This window comes from Protopterus annectens, chromosome 1.part0 (assembly GCF_019279795.1).
Source record: "Protopterus annectens isolate FY-2018-M chromosome 1.part0, PAN1.0, whole genome shotgun sequence".
NCBI lineage: Eukaryota > Metazoa > Chordata > Ceratodontiformes > Protopteridae > Protopterus > Protopterus annectens.
The window spans coordinates 857608976-857631224 of NC_056725.1; positions in this window are offsets into that span (position 1 = coordinate 857608976).

Sequence of the window (22249 nt, forward strand, 5' to 3'; positions counted from 1 at the left end):
CACCAATTGGTGCAGAGGCCATCACATGCACATGCAGATACCTACAAAGCAGCCGCCATAACGCTGTCACGTACTAATATCATTGCGGCAACTGGAGAGAGGTGAGCGAGAGGGCAGACAGACAAACAGTTGGAGAAGACCAAACCAAAAAAAAAAACAGAGGTGGTTTGGGTGCTGACCAGCAAAACAAAATTACAAAACAAACGAAACTGATGGAGGACACTTTGACCTAAATAAATACAAATATAAAACATCAACAGGTACAACAGACTGGTGAGACATACAAGGTAAGGTATGTAACACAGATGTATTTACCCGACATCAGATGATGTGTCAGAAGGTACTCTACATTCATGAACCTCCTTATGATGACAGTCCGTATCTATATGTATGCAGATGTGCATAAGACGAGGACATACTGCAGCTGTTAGTGAAGGCTGAAGCATATATATGTATTTGAAGGTTGCTGTGTGCACATATCTATGTAGGTTGTAGTGTATGGCATTGAAAACAGCAAGCAGATTGCGGTCTATGTGATGATTAAATGCTGTGGGACTGAGTTACAGCCAGTGAGGTCTGCTCTGACTATCTGACTTGGGGATAAGCCAGTGGTTCTACTGTACTGTGCAATATTATTACATAATCGTATGTCTCTAACATTCCTGAGTGATATTCCACCATGAAAGATGGCGATATATCTGCATATATGTACAGCAGTGACTGTTTACAAGTATGTGTGTATATATATATATATATATATATATATATATATATACATATATTATATATATATATATATATATATATATATATATATATATGTGTGTATATGCACATACACATATACGTATATATGCATATATATATATATATATATATATATGGACGTATATATGCATATATAGATATAGATGTATATATATGTATATATATATAGATGTAGATATGAATGTACAGATATATACATATATGAATATATAAAACCATACAGATATATACAGATATATATGGATATCTATTGGATATATATATATATATATATATATATGTGTGTGTATATATATATATATATATATATATATGTATATATATATATATATATATAGAGAGAGGGAGACACAGGGTCAGACATATTGCAACAGGTGCCTGGTGACCAAGGCATGGACTGAACACCAGTGTTGATATTGCAGTGCCATAGCCCATTCGGAGACTTGCTGCTCACTAACTTTACCAGACTAGGTGGTTGCCTGACTGCTGATTGTCGAGGAACAACAGTTTCAGGTGAACCAATGCCTTTCTGCACATTCACAGTACCCTGGTCTTGTAATCTGTCTACATGGTATGTGTAATCTAGCGATGTGTCGTATGGGGAAATATAGGTCAAGTGTTCCCTGTACTCTACAATGCCCATGTGGTATGTACCTCACATGACAACTACAACAAGTGAAAAGTCCACAGACATACCTCTGAAAAGGGTAATACTGCCTGATACACATGCCCTATGCAGACTGACTCACACTTATGCACAGCACCACAGTGTGTTGTTATACCAGCTTTTGAAGGTTATCTCTACCAAACATGCAGGGGCATGCCACACCCGCTGTAGTCAGACAGCACTGCATGTCAACACCTCACAATCACGGGCTACGCGGCCCTGGGTCCCCAAAGTGTAACATCACTAAACAGCACATGCTGCAGAGGATAGGCTCACCTAATGGCAAATATACTCAGGTAAACCATAGCATGAACAAACAAACTCTCAGTAGCAGATGTCAAGACACTTACCCCTGATGATTGTCTGGGGGATAGGTAACACGCCCTGGGGAATCACCTCTGTGTATCCGGTTGACAGAGAGAGTAATCTAATTACATGTGTGTGTCACAGGCCAGGATAGCATATGGCTAGGCTGCTGTAGGCCCCAGGGACAATAAGCGTGCCTGCTGACACAATGCACACAGACATGTACGTGCAATACCAAGCTATGTAGGTGGAATAGGAGTGTGACAGTGAATGTGTGCAAGGTCTGTGACAGTGTGATAGCTACAGGGTGAGGTTGTTTCCATCATGGTCGTTTGTGTCCTCATTAGCGAGGCCAGAAGATGTGTCAGTTATTGGGATGCAGACATAGTAGGATGGTATATGTTGTGACGTGGGTCCTTGTGTACATTTGTAATTGTCCAATCAAACTGGCCCTTAATACATGTGTGCTCAGTAGATGGTACTGCTGGTGACTCCATCCGACATTAGAACTGTTGTACCACCTGAATCTGTAGGAGTAAACAGCACAGTATAATTGTATCATTCTAATGTAACACTGTCTTGTGTGTTTCCTGCAGTCTGCACAGATCATTCCTCAGGCATGGGTATCTCTGTGGTAAGGCACTGTGCTGTGGTACCTGTAAATTCTCATCCTGTGTTAGCATACATTTGTGTATGGTATGAATGTCTGATATAGCGTAGCAATGATGCATGTACCATGTCTGCTATCACGTGTGATGCAGGGTTTGCGTGTACCTAGCAACATGTGTACTCTGTTACAGCAGTATGCCAGCTATAATGTGTACACATATATTTAGGTAGGGGTATGGCATCAATAGCCATGGTGGGTTACTGGTTATACTGTAACTAGCCTTCCATTCATTGCAGTGGATGACATATATCTGCATGCATCAAAACAATATGTACCCGCTGGCAAGGCTTTGCATTGGATCCCAAAACAGTGGCTAGTGCTGGTGCATACTGGTGTGTCATATGGAGTGTAGCGAGGTTTTTCAAAGCCCCAGTTGTGGGCTGAGCATGATATGTGTTGTGAATGTGTGTGTGCGTATCCTCTGACGGGCAGACATGTGCTGCTTATGGCAGGTGCTTGATATCACCATATAATGTTAGAAGTGTGCCCATGACTTGCTCACACATACATCTTTTGCCTTATTCTGGGCATGCTGGCTCATCACAGAAACCCCCTGCTACACAGCTGCAGAGGAACAGGAAATCCACCCACAGCCTGGTACCTTTTTGCACTGCCCTGCTGTATTCAAGGGCCAGCCAGCACCAGCTGTGAGGCATACTGCACTGTGGCAGGAATTTTGTTCGTCAGGTGAAAAAATGACATAGGCATGCATAACCCGGACATATGAGCAGGCCACGCGCCATCACTGCAGTGATTTAATCCAGACATGTCCGAGCGTGCATCTGAGTATCCCACAGACAACAACTTCCCAGGTGGTGGGGTGGTCGTATACATCCCCTCTCACCCAAGAGTGGAGGGACTGCTTGCTAAATTGGTGGCCCTTGGCCTACAGCAACAACAACATGCTGTACACATGTGTCATCCATATGGAGGCCAGGCCACCGCAGCATGAGTGACATGGAGCATGCAGGTAACATGCCCCTAATGGCTGTAGACTACTGTTACACCTGTGTTTGTTAGATTATGCATGTGTGAGATATTGTGTACTGTGTTTAACAGTTGTGCTGCCTATTGAGTGCAATACTGATAATGGGAATAAAATGTCTGTGCACCTATGCCTGTTGTTCTACTGTGGTTTAGCACACCTCTCAGTTCAGCAATGCCACAGGTGGCAGCACTGACAAACTGTGTCATATTCTTGCAAAGGTCCCTCTGGTGTGACAAGCAGGGCGTTACATTGCTGGTGAGTCGCGTTAACACTTTAAACTTGGTATTGAACTGGTGCATGTCATGCAGGTGAGGTGTGTAGGCCATCACTTTTCCTGCACCTATGCATAATGCATTACTTTGTGCATGTTGCTGTGAGGCGATGAGCCGCTAGCCAGTGGCTGCCTGTTCACGGCAATGCAATGCAGGCATCAGACTTACAAATGTGGCAACACTGTACTACATTGCATAGAGCATAGATTGGCACATGTACACAACATAACACATTTGTCGGAAGTGCGGTAAAACCTCAACATACTACATGTAACGGACACAAGCTGGCAGGTCACACTTCAGTATCCCATGTCATCCACACACCACACATACCATACCTGAGGGGTAGGGGCCCTAGCGTGTGGGGCTGTGCAACCTCCTCAGCCACATAACACAGTCATGTTGGGCACTGCTCCTATTGGACACCTCACACACACCCTTGATTTGCAATGTGGCTGTGTCGGTGTGAACTTAGCCACGGCACTGGGTTCAGGTACAACACTACTTGAGGTGGTGGTCTAGCACCTGCACTGGCCTTGGTGACCACATGATGCATGATGATGATGGCTAATGGTACTACACCCCATGCACTGTTACAATGCAGCCATTGTCACAGGATTGGTATCCACATCACATATACATTACACCACCCATCCTGTGTGTGTACATAGCATGCATATTGCTACACGCTGTGTCCCACCATGATTCTGCTACAGACACAGACACCAAATCAGACATGAAACCCATGTGACCACCCACAGATATTACACCACTCAATACCTGTTATGTATACCTGTGTGTGATGGAGCACAAGGACGCAGAGCTTATAATACCTGCAAAGAAATGTGTCCTTGTACACATTGTGTTTGTCCAGGGTGTAGGCAATCACTGAATATGTACTTACATTGCCATGTACACTGTCATCAACTATGGCTGTCTACACTCTTTGCATGGACTTGAAGACAACACTTATTCTGTCACTGACACCTGTGCACTTGACTGCCTTGTGATACTGTCACCCACCTTCAACCAAGTATTGAGTATGATTTGGAGAGTCTGTTGTATTGCATATCTGCTGTAGTAAGTGAGCATGTGTGCATGTGTTCCTGTGTTCATGGCATGTGTGTGCATCGTGCGCACCGTGTGTATTGTCTCCTGTCTTCCTCCTCTCGCAGGTGCTAAAGGTAGGGCTTAGGTGAAAGCAGCAGGTGACGCTGAAGCCCGCCCCGCAGGACTAGTGATGATGATGAGACATGTATGTATTTTGGCACAGGGGAGATTTGACAGGGTCATGTCGTTCAATTCCGCAATCAACAGTACACAGCGTTCAACCCCATCCATGCGCACTCATACTGCCAGGTACATCCCTCACCTGCCAATAGGCCATGGGGGGAGGGACAGCGCGTTGGCATTGAAGCCAGGAGAGTGTGGTACCCATGGCACGTTGCATCCCCTCAGAGCCCAGCCATGGCCGTGGGCCTGCTTGAGCGGTACCACATAGGCAGGGGTCCAGGGGTTCGGGGAGCACCCACTGGTGGCTGTTGCTCTTGGTATATGCCCTCACAGGTCTTATGATGACCACTATGTTCTGGGCCTGTAATGCGGAAGCTCAGGCATTTATGGAGATAATTTACACCAGGCGAGGGACAAGGTGCAGAGGGCACGCTAACACACGCTTCATCAATGAAAGCCAGCATCCGGTGGACCTTGCCAGTGCCATCTGGACGCCACACTGAGGTCATTTGATAGACATTGGGGAGACAATAGATTAGCCCTGCACAACATGTCTTCCCTCCTCAAGCCAGGACCATCACGGGACTGTTGCGGCGTCGGCAGCGGATGCATGCCAGCTGACAGCCTGGCAATGGTATAGGGCGGCCCACAGCTCACAGTGAAGTCGCTCCCGTGGTGGCGAGTACCCAGCTCCGAAAGCTGATGCTGGAGGCTGGCCTGTCATTGTCCCGTCCCAGTAGACCAATGCTGCGTGGCTCTGGCCCAGTCCAGCAGGGACATGGGTCCAGGTCATCATACCCTCTACCCTCTGATGACAGTACCCAGTCCAGAGGGTTGGTACCCGATACCGTCCGTAGCACCCCAGTCAGGCCGCGAATTTACTGTGTTCATTGGCGAGGAGACAGTGATTTGTACAATAAGAAAGCAGGTACAGTCTGTGACTGTCCCACAAACCACCGTTATATGGCAGCCACATGGTGGAGCTGTGTGCATGCAGACACACACATTAAGCGAACAACTAGGGCTACATACATACACACACACATTACATCAACATTGTTATGCTGTACTGTTGTGCACACACACACACACACACACACACACACACACACACACACACAGACATGTCGATTGGTGCCCAATACATCCCATTAGCACCCCTGTCAGGCAGGTGCCTTTGTGTTCGTGGCTGGAGACGGTGATCTGCTACAGCCAAGCAGGTACCAGTCTGTGGCTGTCCCACAAACTCACCGTATATGGCAGCCACATGGTGGGAGCACAATGTGCGCTGTGCAGACACACACACATTAAACAAGCAAACAACTAGGGGCTCACACATACACACACACACATTACATCAACTTGTTGGCCCGAAATGCTGTTACTGTTTGTCACACCACACACACACACCACACACACACCGCACGCACACACACACACACACACATGCACACATACACACACACACACACACACACACACACACACACACACACACACACACACACAGACGTAGCCGATTGGATGGGTCAATGTCCGAGCTCTGGCAAACAACAAGCCCTCTGCGCCTATAATTGATACCTGTGCATACTCCCTGTCATCTGCATTATTAACTGAGGGACAGGCCCTAACATGAATTGCTGATGCACAGGGTGACTCTATAACAGTCTTAAGCAATAATAGAGGGGTGTCAACAAGGAAGTCTACACTACATCCTTGTGGGTATATCTGAGCAGACATTATGCGTCAAAGCTCCTGTTTGTCAATGTAGCATTATTTTACACCACTGTTAGGTCTGGTGGTATGTATTAGCCACCCATGTGCCACTTGGCTACGATGTGCGATGTGTTGCCAGCGAGTGGACGAGTACGTGTGTGATGTGTCACAGTACAGATTGGCAAGTGTGCATCTGTGAACATGGTGGAGAGTCGCGTAGCATAGTCATCCCTCATGTACTATACATTTTATCCCATCGAGGTACCACGCGGTGGTAGCCACTCGCCTGTATAGCCGGGTACCTTATTGTACATACAGGCCCATGTTATGTCATGTACTTCATATCCCACATATCCATCGGTATTGTGAGGTCCCAAGGTGTATGCACAGACATTAGGGAGCCTGAATGCATATCCACCAAGGCAGTCGTACACCTATAAAGACTGTCCATTCTTGGCAGACTGGTGTATGACCATGTCTGACATATACCCCAGCCATATACCCTCACTCACACACTACTCTTAAGTAACTGTCCATAGGTGTGGTATTGCCACCAGATGACCTTGGTCACAGAACACGACAGTGGATGGCCATGTCACACGCATACATATGTGACCTCTGATCCTGAGTAGCGAGTGCACAACCTGTCAATGGAAACAAATGTATTCATGGCGGTATGCAGGCTTCACACCTATGTACTGATTCGAGGGGAGATGTACACATATATATTTGCCACATAGATACCTGATGTCTGCAATACACTTACTGCATTTGTCATCATACTATGTCATACCATAGTAAAAAACCAAACCCACACCGTGTTGACCAACAATGACACACACACAGTCAGCATTTGCAGGATTAAAACCCCTACCTAACAATGTCATGATACTAGAGAGTGACGCATTAACACAGCGCGCTATTTGCTTTACTGGCTGGTTTACCTTCTCCTGCTGTATATTTAGGATGGTGACATCATCAGACTTTCCAAAGGGGAATATACCTCCTTTAGTGGGTTTTCCCAGTCTCCAAAAAGGAACACCTGTCAAAGGAAACTGCACACATGCACACCCCCCCCATACACACACTTTGCAGGATTCAAACCCCTACCTAACTATGTTATGATACTGGAACAAGATGCATTAACACGGCACACTATTTGCTTTACTGGCTGGTTTCCCTTCTCCTGCTGTATTTCTAGGATGGTGACATCATCAGTTTTTCCAAAGAGGAATGTACATCTTCTAGTGTGTTTTCCCAGTCTCCAAAAAGGGTGAACTTCTGATGAGCCAACATCTCACTTCACCAAAGCAAGGTGGTATCCTTCAGAGACCCTGAGACAGTGTCAAATACAGCTCCGACTGCTGAATCCTTTACATACACATTCTATGGACTCCTAGTGGACTGCATGGATTGTGCTACCCCAAATAAAGAATAAGACTCACTCTTCCAATGCTTGAGGGACCTGTCTGGTAGACACCCAGCCATTAATAAAGCTGTACAATGTCGGGAGGAAGCTACTACATGATGAGAGCACAATCCCAGATGGGAAAGCATCTGCTGATCTGTACTAACAGACAGCTGCGATCACTCATGTACTTATCTAAGGTCTTCTTCTCATGGACAATTGCACCAGACATGTAGGATTATCACAAGGCCTTCACGTCAGTTATGTCAGGAACCTGGGTGGACCACTCACTGATATGCTGTGAGTTACTGCATATGAAACTGCACTTACCCTGAACCCACTGGCATAGCCAACACATCCTACTGGCAAACAGGTTCAGTGGAGATGTCTCCCCATCCCCCTAGGGGGAGCAACTATCCATCCAACAGAGTGTAACCTCCCTGACACCACACAGTAACAAGTGAGTGCTACCCTCCCCAAAGCATACATTACAGATCCAATGATAGGACCAGTTGGTGTCCCGACCTGCATCTTACCTGAGCTTCATGACAGATGTAACCCTCACATTTACATCACTGTGCAATGTCGATTGTTACTTACAGGATATGCACCATGAGGAATGGCATACAGCGACAGTGGTCCCACTCTCCACATAGTTGAGGGTGCCAGAGCCGGACCACAGACAATATTTCCCTATAAGTCCTGACTATCATGTTGGCACAAGCTGTATGGCGTGATATTGTCATGGGACTCTTAAACATAGACATCAGGAACCACTACAGACCACTGTGTCACATTTCCAGCAGCATTGTTGTGGGCGAGATAGACACCTCTTGAACATGTTTGTATTCTTTGCTAGACCAGTTAACAGGTCCATTGACATAGGGACAGTTGTACCGCAGCCTACCTGGACTTGCTAAACCCTTCACGCAATAACCTATTGGGCCATTATGCATAGGCTCACCAGCATCGATATGGACACATATCTCACATGATGGATTGCTACCTGGATCGAGGATAGCACCCACATGGTCAGAATTGCGCAGGTGCCATGTCTGACTATACACCAGTTACACATGGCATCCCACCACGGCTCAGTCCTGGGACCCCTCTCTTGTTCAGTGTATATTTGTCACCCAGCGTACAGGCTACCACAGGGGAATATGGCTGACCTTGTTAGCACTTGACTGTAAGCCTGGGTGCCATAATCACACTCTCCAGCTGCCACATGCATACTCCAACAGGAGTGTCACAGAGATGGATGATGACTGGTGCCTGAAGCCATGGCCTACAGCTAAATGCCATTAGTTGCATAGTCATCCCTTTGGGGAATAACAACATGCCCACACATTAACACATAGGTAGTACTCCATTACATACCAGTAGGTGTTGTTGAGAGTGATTGGGGACATGACTTATTTGTGCACTATGGCCAGCACCTTTGACATTCACATTGCCACAGAGTGGTTGGACAGATTGCAGACCTTCTATATAAGCAACCTTATCCCATATGGTTTCACATCTAGATCGAGTGATGTCGATTTCATTGTGCCCTATAATAACAACTGTGCTTGGTTACAATGCCACCTTTGGGGTGAACCTTACCCAACACCTTGCAGCTGTACTGGCCACAGACACCCAAGCAACAGCACCCCTCAACAATACCCACGAATCACACTTATACCCACAAGATCGAGTGGAGCCTCACAGTCTGACGCCCTTAAGGCCAAACTTCCCACACAAATACCACACTTACTTGTTATGGGGGGACTCCTATTGTCCAGCACACTGATGTCCTGCTCAACTGACTGAACAAGGGGAAGGTCACTGTAAGCTGCCTGTCAGGTGCAGGATCCACCACATAGCATGCCAAGCACTCAGGTCACTCCAAAGCAAGTACAAGTATGACTCCAGTCATTGTCCTGCAGGTGTGAATGACATGAGATGTACCTCCCTGGACTACAGAAAAGAGACATGGGAGCTCTCTGATCATGTAGCCCAGGCTGGTATGAAACCCTGACAGGTAGCATCTTGCTCTCACCAAGGAATGATGCCAGGTATAAAGACAAAATTATCAGTTTTAACAATTGTCTAAGGTATTGGTGTCATTCAATGGGGATCCAGTGTATGTCAGCCTGGGATGACATGCCCGACAAACCATATTGCTTTGCTAAGGGATGAAAACACACCTGTCACCATAGGCTTCGTATACTGGCCATGCCTCTTGCCACCCCATAGTGCATTTTAGGTGAGGGCTCAAAGGACAAACCCACCTCCATAGACAGCAGGATACAAAATCTAAAAGGTAATGCTACTCAATGCCAGAGTCTAAAAACCTCAAGATACATGCACTTTTCCGAGGCTCTCCTCAGTATGCAGAATATGATGTCTGTGCAGTAACAAAACCTGGTTCAAAGGCTCTGAGAGCACCCAGCTACCAGGAGTTATAACTCATACCATCGCGTTTCAGACACAAAACTTCGGACCCGAAGCACAAGGAGGTGTAGTATCTATATTCATCAAAGTACGCCACCAGGTTAGTAACACTACCACGAAGCACATCGAAACCATCCATATGCAACTAACAGCGGATAAACGCGCTTTCAGTTTGTAGCCTGCTACAGAACCTGCCATACAGGAACTACGCCGGCATTTCCTGAGAACGCTGGAGAATATCAAGGTCTCTCCTAAAACTATGTTGTTGGGTGACTTCAACTACCCAAACATTGACTGTGACAACTACTCATGCCCAAACACACTACGCTTAACAGTACCTTGAGTTATAAACTGTAATGCGATGGAACAACTGGTCACCACTCCCACAAGAGGAACAACATATTGGACCTGGTCATCACCAACATGGGGACTATGTTCCACACCAAGGGTAAACCCTCATTGGTAAGATCAGACCATTAACAAATTTCCTTGGACATCATATCCGTCCCACCCCAGCCAAGGAAATCGCAACAAAGTTTCTGAAATGACAGACTGGACCCTTCAAAGCCCATGGCCCAGAGGATAATACAGGTCAATCCGCAGAATCCTTTAGTGCATTCTGAGCACCTGCAGAATGCATGGTTGTCTTATCCCAAATAAAACAAAGACTCACTCCTCCAAAAACAGGAGACCTGTTTGGTGGACCAGTACCATAAATAAGCTATACAACAGAAGGGAGGCTACTACAGCGGGCAAAATCCTAAAAATGGAGGCATCTCTGATCCGATGACTGCAAAGAAACATCGATACCTCATAAAATCATCAAGGCCCCAGTTTGGAAGGGGAGGCCGCTAGACACTAAAGATGATCCTGAAGCCCTTCTTTGGTTTGTCCACCAATATGGGTGCAAACTCCCAGATCTGTTCTGGTGCTGCATAATGGTACAAAATATGCCAAACCTGCAGACACAGCCAACATCCTGTGAACAGATTCAACTTCTCTCCCCCCATACACCCCAGAGGAACAAATGCCTAGCCCAACTAAATGTAACCTCCCTGACTTCACAGTTGCACAGGTGGCTGCCCTCTCCCAAAGCAAAAAAAACATAGCAGCCTTAGGACCCGGTTGATGTCCCAGGCTGTATTTTACCTAGCTCAGAAGAACTGAACCCTCACATTGGTCACTGGTGCAAACCCTAGCCTTACCCAGGATATGTATCCAAATAATGACATGCTTCTGATGGTTCCCTCCCTGGTGATGCCACAGCGGACCTAGGAACTATATTTATAAGCCTGACTGGTCTGGTCTGTACAGCTGGGCGTGTGTCCGCTGGAACTCATAAACAAAGTCATTAGGAGCCTCCAGATACTGGACCTACACAATTCGGCTTTGTTAAGGGCATGCCTCTTAAACCTAGTTGATTTCTTTTGAAACAGTTACCAAAGCTATAGATGAGGGCAGGTAGTCCACACAGCCTACCTGGACCTCGCAAAAACTGACACAATACCCCACTCAGGCATCATAAAAGTAAGCTTGCACCAGCTTAAATATCGCCCCCTATATCACAAGATGAGTTCAAACTGGCTCAGGATAGAACACATGGTCAGAATCACAGGTGCCATGTCCGAATCAAAATAACCAGTTACAAGTGGCATCCCACACAGGGCTCAGTTCTGGGACTCTCTTGTTCAATATATACTTCTCTGAGGGTGCAGGCTAACATGGGGATTATGGCGCAAAGTTATGAATGACTGCAAACTAGGGGGCCATATTAGGCTCTCCAACTGACACAAGCATCCTGCAGAAGGGTCTCTGAAACTGGATGTTTGGTGCCAAAAGCCACAGACTCCAAGCTACATGCTAAAAAAGTGCATAGTCATCCTTTGGGAAAAACAAGGTGCACACAAATTACCACATGAGTGGCCAATCCATTAAATACAAGTAGTAATTTGAATTTGTGAACGTGTAGATAGTAATCTCTTCTTTGATAATCACATTGCCAAAGTGGTTCAAAGACCTTCTATATACCACCTTATCACAAAAGGTTAGCATCTAGATCGAAGTGTTGTGCCCCTCTACTGCGTCACTCATCGGCCCATACTTGAATACAATGGCCTTTTGGGATGTACATTACCAGACACCTGCAGCAACTGGAGGAGACCAAAGTACCTCTCCTCGAAGGGATCATAAGGCTAAACAGATGTCGTATGCAGCTCAACTGGGAACAGTGGAGGATAAGGGATGGTCTCCACAAACACCATTATATTGGGTGACATCAGATACCGCGAATATTGACTGGGGATACTACTCAAGCCGCAACAACCTCTCGCCTCACAGTTGCTACAATTTGTAAATTCATATGCTATGGGCACAACCAGTCACCACAGCCACAAGGGGGAATACATATTGGACCTGATCATCACCAACATGGGGACTCTATGTTCCACACCAGCAATATACCCCTCATTATAAGGTCGGAGACACATCTATCTCACTGGACATACATATATTCACTCCACACACCCATCCTGGAGTAATCTTGAGTGAACTTCTGATGAGCCAACATCTCACTTCACCAAAGCAAGGTGGTATCCTTCAGAGACCCTGAGACAGTGTCAAATACAGCTCCGACTGCTGAATCCTTTACATACACATTCTATGGACTCCTAGTTGACTGCATGGATTGTGCTACCCCAAATAAGAATAAGACTCACTCTTCCAATAGCAGGGGACCTGTCTGGTAGACACCAGCCATTAATAAGCTGTACAATGTCAGGAGGAAGCTACTACATGATAGAGCACAATCCCAGATGGGGAAAGCATCTGTGATCTGTACTAGCAGACAGCTATGATCACTCATGTACTTATCTAAGGTCTTCTTCTCATGGACAATTGCACCAGACATGTAGGATTATCACAAGGCCTTCATCAGTTATGTCAGGAACCTAGGTGGACACTCACTGATATGCTGTGAGTTACTGCATACTGACTGCACTTACCCTGAACCCACTGGCATAGCCAACATCCTGGCAAACAGGTTCAGTGCAGATGTCTCCCCCCATCCCCCCTAGGGAGCAACTATCCATCCCAACAGAGTGTAACCTCCCTGACACCACACAGTAACAAGTGAGTGCTACCCTCCCCAAAGCATACATTACAGATCAATGGGACCAGTTGGTGTCCCGGCCTGCATCTTACACGAGCTTCATGACAGATGTAACCCTCACATTACATCACTGTGCAATATCGGTGTTACTACAGGATATGCACCCACGGAATGGCATACAGCGACAGTGGTCCCACTCCACATAGTTGGTGCCAGAACGGACCACAGACAATATTTCCCTATAAGTCTGACTATCATGTTATGCAAAGCTATGGAGCGTATTGTCATGGGACTCTTAAACATAGACATCAGGAACCTACAGACACTGTGTCCTACACATTTCAGCATTGTTGTGGGCAGATCGTGCCTCTTGAACATGTTTGTATTCTTTAGACAGTTAACAGGTCCATTGACATAGGGACAGTTGTACATGCAGCCTACCTGAAGCTTGCTAAACCCTTCCACACAATAACCTATTGGGCCATTATGCACAGGCTCACCAGCATCGATATGGACACATATCTCACATGATGGATTGCTACCTGGATCAAGGATAGCACCCACATGGTCAGAATTGCAGGTGCCATGTCTGACTATACACCAGTTACACGTGGCATCCCACACGGCTCGGTCCTGGGACCTCTCTTGTTCAGTATATATTTGTCTGACGTACAGGCTACCACAGGGGGAATATGGCTGACCTTGTTCACACTTGACTGTAAACTGGGTGCCATAATCACCTCTCCAGCTGCCACATGCATACTCCAACAGGGTCTCACAGAGATGGATGACTGGTGCCTGAGCCATGGCCTACAGCTAAATGCCATTAGTTGCATAGTCATCCCCTTTGGGAATAACAACATGCCCACACATTAACACATAGGTAGTACTCCATTACATACAGTAGGTGTTGTTAAGTGATTGGGGACATGACTTATTTGTACTGTCGCCTTTGACATTCACATTGCCACAGTGGTTGGACAGACCTTCTATATAAGCAACCTTATCCCATATGGTTTCACATCTAGATCGAGTGATGTCATTGTGCCCCTATACTAATAACAACTGTGCTTGGTTACAATGCCACCTTTGGGGTGAACCTTACCCAACACCTGCAGCAACTGTACTGGCCACAGACACCCAAGCAACAGCCACCCATCAATAATACCCACAAATCACATATCTCACAAGATCAGTGTGCCTCACAGTCACAGCCCTTAAGGCCAAACAACACACCAAATACACTTGTTATAGGGGACTCTATTGTCCAGCACACTGATGTCCTGCTCAACTGACTGAACAAGGGGAAGGTCACTGTAAGCTGCCTGTCAGGTGCCAGGATCCACCACATAACGCAAGCACTCAGGTCACTCCAAAGCAAGTACAAGTATGACTCCGTCATTGTCCTGCAGGTGTGAATGACATGAGATGTACCTCCCTGGACTACAAGAAAAGAGACATAGAGGAGCTCTCTGATCATGTAGCCCAGGCTGGTATGACCCTGACCTTGAGTAGCATCTTGCTCTCACCAAGAATGATGCCAGAGTATAAAGACAAAATTATCAGTTTTAACAATTGTCTAAGGTATTGGTGTCATTCAATGGGGATCCAGTGTATGTCAGCCTGGGATGACATGCCCGACAAGCCATGTTGCTTTGCTAGGGATGGCTTGCACCTGTCACCCTTAGGCTTTCGTATACTGGCCATGCCTCTTGCCACCCCCATAGTGCATTTTTTAGGTGAGGCTCAAAGGACAAACCCACCTCCATAGACAACCCAAGGATACAAAATCTAAAGGTAATGCTACTCAATGCCAGAAGTCTAAACCTCAAGATGCATGCACTCGAGGCTCTCCTCAGTATGCAGAATATCGATGTCTGTGCAGTAACAGAAACCTGGTTCAAGGCTCCTGAGAGCACCCCAGCACTACCAGGTTATAACTCATACCATGCGTTTCAGACACAAAACTCGGACCGAAGCACAAAAGGAGGTGTAGTATCTATATTCATCAAAGATACCTACACCTCCAGGTTAGTGGCACTGCACGAAGCATCAGAAACCATCCATGTGCAACTAACAGCGGGCCAAACTGCCTTTCAGTTTGTAGCCTGCTACAGAACACCCTCCCTATTACAGGAACCCCACTTGGCATTCCTGAGAACACTGGAGAATATCAAGGTCTCTCCTAAAACTATGTTATTGGGTGACTTCAACTACCCAAACATTGACTGTGACAACTACTCATGCCCAAACACACTCGCCCAACAGTACCTTGAAGTTATAAACTGTAATGCGATGGAACAACTGGTCACCACTCCCACAAGAGGGAACAACATATTGGACCTGGTCATCACCAACATGGGGACTCTATGTTCCACACCAGTGGTAAACCCCTCATTGGTAAGATCAGACCATTAACAAATTTCCATGGACATCCATATCCCGTCCCCACCCCCAGCCAAGGAAATCACTGTAAAGAGTTTCTCAAAAGCCAACTTTGCACTTTTCAAGACTGAGGTGGAATCCTTCAAAGCCCACGGCCCAGAGGATAATACAGGTCAATCCGCAAAATCCTTTACAAATGCATTCTATGAGCACCTGCAGGAATGCATGGATTGTGCTATCCCAAATAAAACAAAGACTCACTCCTCCAAAAACAGGAGACCTGTTTGGTGGACCACGGCCATAAATAAGCTATACAACAGAAGGAGGAAGCTACTACATGATGGAGCAAAATCCTAAAAATGGAAGGCATCTCTGATCAGTATTGCAAAGAAACATCGATACCTCATAAAATCATCAAAGGCCAGTTTTGGAAGGGAAATTGCCCTAGACACTAAAGATGATCACAAGCCTTTCTTTAGTTTTGTCCATAAAATGGGTGGAAACTCCCAGATCTGTTCTGAATTGCTGCATAATGGTACAAAATATACCAAACCTGCAGACATAGCCAACATCCTGGCAGACAGATTCAGCACAAACCTCTCCCCCCCCTTCACCCCCAGAGGAACAAATGCCTAGCCCAACTAAATGTAACCTCCCTGACTTCACAGTTGCACAGGTGAAAGCTGCCCTCTCCAAAGCAAAAAAACATAGCAGCTATGGGACCGGACAGTGTCCCAGGCTGTGTTTTACACAAGCTCCAAGAAGAACTGAACCCTCACATTAAGTCACTGTTCAAACCTAGCCTTACTACAGGATATGTATCCAAATAATGGCGTACAGCTACAGTGGTTCCACTCCACGAAGGTGATGCCACAACGGACCCTGGGAACTATCGCCCCATAAGCCTGACTAGTCTGGTCTGTACAGCTATGGAGCGTATTATCATGGAACTCATAAACAAAGTCATTGGGAGCCTCCAGATACTGGACCCTACACAATTCGGCTTTGTTAAGGGCATATTTTGCCTCTTAAACCTAGTTGATTTCTTTGAAACAGTTACCAAAGCTATAGATGAGGGCAAGGTAGTCCACACAGCCTACCTGGATCTCGCAAAAGCCTTTGACACAATACCCCACTCAGGCATCATCAATAAGCTTACCAGCTTAAATATCAACCCCTATATCACAAGATGAGTTGCAAACTGGCTCAGGGATAGAACCCACATGGTCAGAATCACAGGTGCCATGTCCGAATCCAAACCAGTTACAAGTGGCATCCCACAGGGCTCAGTTCTGGGACCTCTCTTGTTCAGTATATACTTCTCTGAGGTGCAGGCTAACATGGGGGGATTATGGCTGACAAAGTTCGCAGATGACTGCAAACTGGGGGCCATATTCAACTCTCCAGCTGACACAAGCATCCTCCAGAAGGGTCTCACAGAGATGGATGTTTGGTGCCAAAGCCACGGGCTCAAGCTACATGCTAAAAAGTGCATAGTCATCCCCTTTGGGAAAAACAAGGTGCACACAAATTACCACATAGGTGGTAATCCATTAAGTACAGAAGTAGTAATTTGAGATTTGTGAACCAATGTAGATAGTAATCTCTTCTTTGATAATCACATTGCCAAAGTGGTTACAAAGACCTTCTATATATGCCACCTTATCACAAAAGGGTTCGCATCTAGATCGAGAGGTCATTGTGCCCCTCTACTCGTCACTCATCAGCCCCATACTTGAATACAATGGCCCTTTTGGGATGTACATTACCAGACACCTGCAGCAACTGGAGAGACCCAAAAGTACCTCTCCAAGAGGATCATGGGCTACAAACAGATATCGTATGCAGCTCAACTAAAGAAACTCCAGCTCTACTCAGTTGCTTACCACCTACTCAGAGGTATCTATGCCTGACATACAAAGCCATGTCAAACCCAGAATTAATGGACATGCTCCACCTCAAATATCCAAGTCCCTTAGAGATACATGCTCCAGGGACTTAAACCTCAGCACAAGAATAAAAAGGACATGCTGGAGGGACAGATTAATTTCCCAGAGGCTCCCCTCACTCTGGAATAGAATCCCAATAATATTAGACATAGCCTCTCGCTGACCCTCTTCAAGCCAATTCTGGACACGTGGATGGGAAATCGCAAATTCACCCCAGGATCTCTTCTGTGTCCCTGCTAGACAGAGGCACAGCAAACTAATCTTAAAGGGTACCTTCTGTGACCTAATTTACAGAGGCACAGTAGACTAATCTAATAGGGAGACGGAAGCCAAATGCACTCTGGCTAGGCTTATAAATGCCCTAGGGCAGATAGCCTATTATCTGCCTATGAACCTATAAGTTCCACACCAAGCAGATGTAGGGACTCACACAGATGAACTGCACAGTTCAGATGCAGTAATTCCAGCTCTACTCAGTCGCTTACCACCTACTCGGATATGATGTGTGCCTGTTGTTTGCAGTAATACCCAACCCAGAACTAATGACATGCTCCACCTCAGGATATCCAACTCCCTTGTAGCTACACACTCCAGGGACATATACCTTAGCACAGATGTTAATAGGACATGCTGGAAGGACAGATTCTTATCCCAGGGCCTCCACTCACTCCAGATTGTGATCACAGTTTCACATAGGCAGAGCCACTCACTAACCACCTACAGGGGACATCTTGATGGCTGTATGGGTGATCGTATGTTTACCCATGGGATATCTTCTATGTCCCTGCTAGACAGAGGCACACTAGCCTAAACGTACCTGGGCTATCTTGTGTGACCTACTATTCACTGGCACAGTGTAGTAATCTGACAGGGCTGCAAAAGCCAAACACACTATGGCTAGGCTTGTACATACCCTAGGGCAGATAGCCTAGTATCGACCTCTGAATCTAAGCTTCTGCTCAGGATGCACAATATTTATTGCTGATACTGTTTGCAGGTCTTTATCGTCTTTGCTTTCCCAGTTTCTATGAACAACTTAGGTATCTGTGGAACATGTTTGATCATGGCAGGGTTCCACTATATTATATGTGTCTGTTGTCATGTAATTGTGTGCACAGGGTGGATTGCTGGATAGTGAGAGGTTCCTGGGTTAACACATGCAACTGCCAGATATGTGTGGCCCACTGCTGTAGTCAGACATGGCCTAAGTGTGTGAGCATGCCCAGTTCAGGCTTTCCATGTTTTGTTGCCTGACATATGTCTCATTTATTCAAGTGTGTGAGCATGCCCAGTGTGACTTTTCAGTATGTTGCGATCTGAAGTCCACTACATTTGTGGATGTGTGTGAACATGACCAATATTAACATTTATACTGTGTGTGTTGGAAGTCAAGTTCTGTTCTTAATGCAGGACTTACCTTTGTGTCATAACTCAACAGGGATTATGCTGTGCCTGCAGGGTTTCCATGAGATACTTTGCATACACTTATCAACATTCCTTCATACTGGCTGAACAGTGCAATGCTGTCATGGTTTAGTGGTTCAGTACTTTAACTATGGTGCACAGTATCCTGGGTTTGAGGCCCATCACTGCTTTATATTTCCATACTGAGCAGACCAGACTGCTTAAGGGCCAGTTAAGCAAATATAAGCATGTTGGCTTTTGTTCTGCTATGCCCTACTTAGACCAGGCTTGTCCAACATTGCTGTATATTCACCAACTTTGCTGGACATTGCCCAATATTACTCGACATTGACCACAGTTGTACTAGTTGGTGTGCGCGATTCTGTTTGCATATACTACATGGTGGTAAATGCTGTTTAGCACTACCTTAAATTGCTTGACACATGGCAATCATGCCTCAGGTGGTGCTTCAGGGCTGCTTATGTCGGATGCACATACTACACTCCCTGTACATGTTTGAAGCAGGTAGTGTCAACTGAGGTTTTACTATATGTGCAGGTCAGAGAGAGAGGTATCATCTCCAGGGTTCCTACTGAGCCAGTGTATGTGCTATGCATTACCTCTTTGCCAAGGCCAAAGCATATTGGGCACACCTCCTTCTGCCTACTAGGGCAGGCTCAGGTTGTTCCTCCTCTGAGTCACGCTCTGCCTGTGATGACCTTGGCAATGGTGGGGGGCTGTTTGGGCCAGGCCTATGCTGGTCCTGCTGCAGCTGTTTTCACAGGATCATATTATGTAGCATAGCACATACCATGACAATTTGGGTACATGTAGTTGGTGAGTACTGCAAGGCTCCACCAGATGTGTCCAGGCACCGGAACCATGACTTGAGCAGCCCAAACACACGCTCGATTACATTTCGTGTTTGTGCGTGTGCCTCATTATGGTGTTCCTGTTCAGGTGTGTGTGCGTTTCTGATGGGTGTCATCAGCCACGGCTCCAGTGCATAGCCAGCATCCCCCACTAGGTGACCATGTGGGATGTCCCCATTGGCAAATGTCTGTTACAGCTGCATCAGATGCCAGATATGGGAATCATGGTAGCTTCCAGGGCAGCCAGCACACACATTCAGTATTATGCCCTGGGCATTACACATGACCTGGCAGTTGATGGAGGGGAAGCCCTTGCGGTTGAAGTAGACCCTACCCCGCTCACTGGCTGGTGCTTTAATGCGTATGTGCGTGCAGTCTATTGCACCCACTACCTCAGGGTATTCTGCTATTTGCTGGAAGAGATGCATATTGCTAGCCAATACCTCACGGGAATTGGGGAAATATACATGATTTTATTTTATTATTTTATTTATTTATTTTTATTTTATTTTATTTATTTTACATTTGTTGACCGGGATAGTCCGACTGGATACATGTCCATTTTCAGCGGAGGCCCGGGGAGAAAAAAAACTCCAGTGACAGAGGTTAATGCATTGAGATAATACAAAGAAAAGAAAAAAAAAAAATTATCTCTGTAATAGAAAGGCAACAAAGCAATGATCACCGACATGTGCTGACATGGCATCCAGGAACTGGTGCAGTACCCTGGATGCTGATGCCTGTGATATCCCCATCATATCACCAGTTGGTCTCTGGACGGTACCTGTTGCTAGTATTCATAGGCCAACACATACCTTGGTTTCCACTGGAATGGGTTCCCCTCTGTTGGTTGTGTGTGTGAGGCATGGCCTGCACAGCTCAACAATTTGCTCCAGGAAGTCTCTGTCCACTCTATAGCGCTCCACTATCTCCAGCTCATGTAGCCCCTGGTAGGTTACCCTGGGCCTGTACATTCTTCTTCGTCTCCGCACTGGGTTTTGATCAGCAGCATTACCATTGTCACCACCCTCAGCATATTGCATATGTCGCCTTATGACAGCAATGGCAACCCCTAACATTTCTTTGTCTCAGTACAGCATTTTCAGTATTCACTTCTCTTAGCCGACTGCAGTGCTGCAGTGTCTCTGAGGAATACATGGTGAAAAGTTGTTTGCTGAGTTTTTAGTGCTGGGCTGGGCTGGTTTACTGCCTGTGTAATTACCTGATTCTGATTATTTCCACCTGCTAGCTCTGCTGACTCTCCCTGGTTAACTTTCTACTGTTTGTTGTGCTTCCTTTTCCCTTTCCATTTCCTTAGGGGGGCAGCGCCGTGCACACAGGCTTAGACAGAGTTACACTAGCTAATTCCTGCCTAAACGCGCGCACACGAGCGCAAAGGCACTTACAAGACTTTAAACTGCCCTGCACATGCTTTAAACGCACACACACAGGCGCAAATATGCTAACACAGATTTAGACAACATTACACATGCTAACTTCTGCTTACACGCGCGCACACTGTCTTACTCGGGTTTAGAGGCGCGCACAAGCATGCATACACATTGCACACATTTTTACAAGAAACTTTGGTGATGCCCACAGTGTGCACCTTCTATTTCTTGACTTTAGTTAGGATATCTACTGACACACCTCTTCCAGTGATGAGCAACTGACAGCTAACACATGCCACTCTGCTCCAATGAGATTAGCTACTGTCATACATACCCCCCTCATGATGTCACCTATATCCTACTCTGTTAATCCCCTTATCCTAGTCTTGCACCCCACTGACTGTTCTTATTTGCTATGTAGACTTGCAATTCCTTACCCTCATTTGCAAAGGATTGCCTAGTAATGCTTGGTTACATCTCTTGGACTGAGTTCCCCCCTTAGCAACCCCTACTCGGTAGCCATGTTGTCTTCAGCCTGCTATTCACTTGCATTGTATATTATATCTTATAAAATGCCTATTTGTGGCTTTTATTTTCTTATTTTATGATTTTTATAGCGCACCCCATTTGTCTGGCGCTGCGCTAAGCTTAAACCTCGCCGATCGAGGAAAAAAAAAT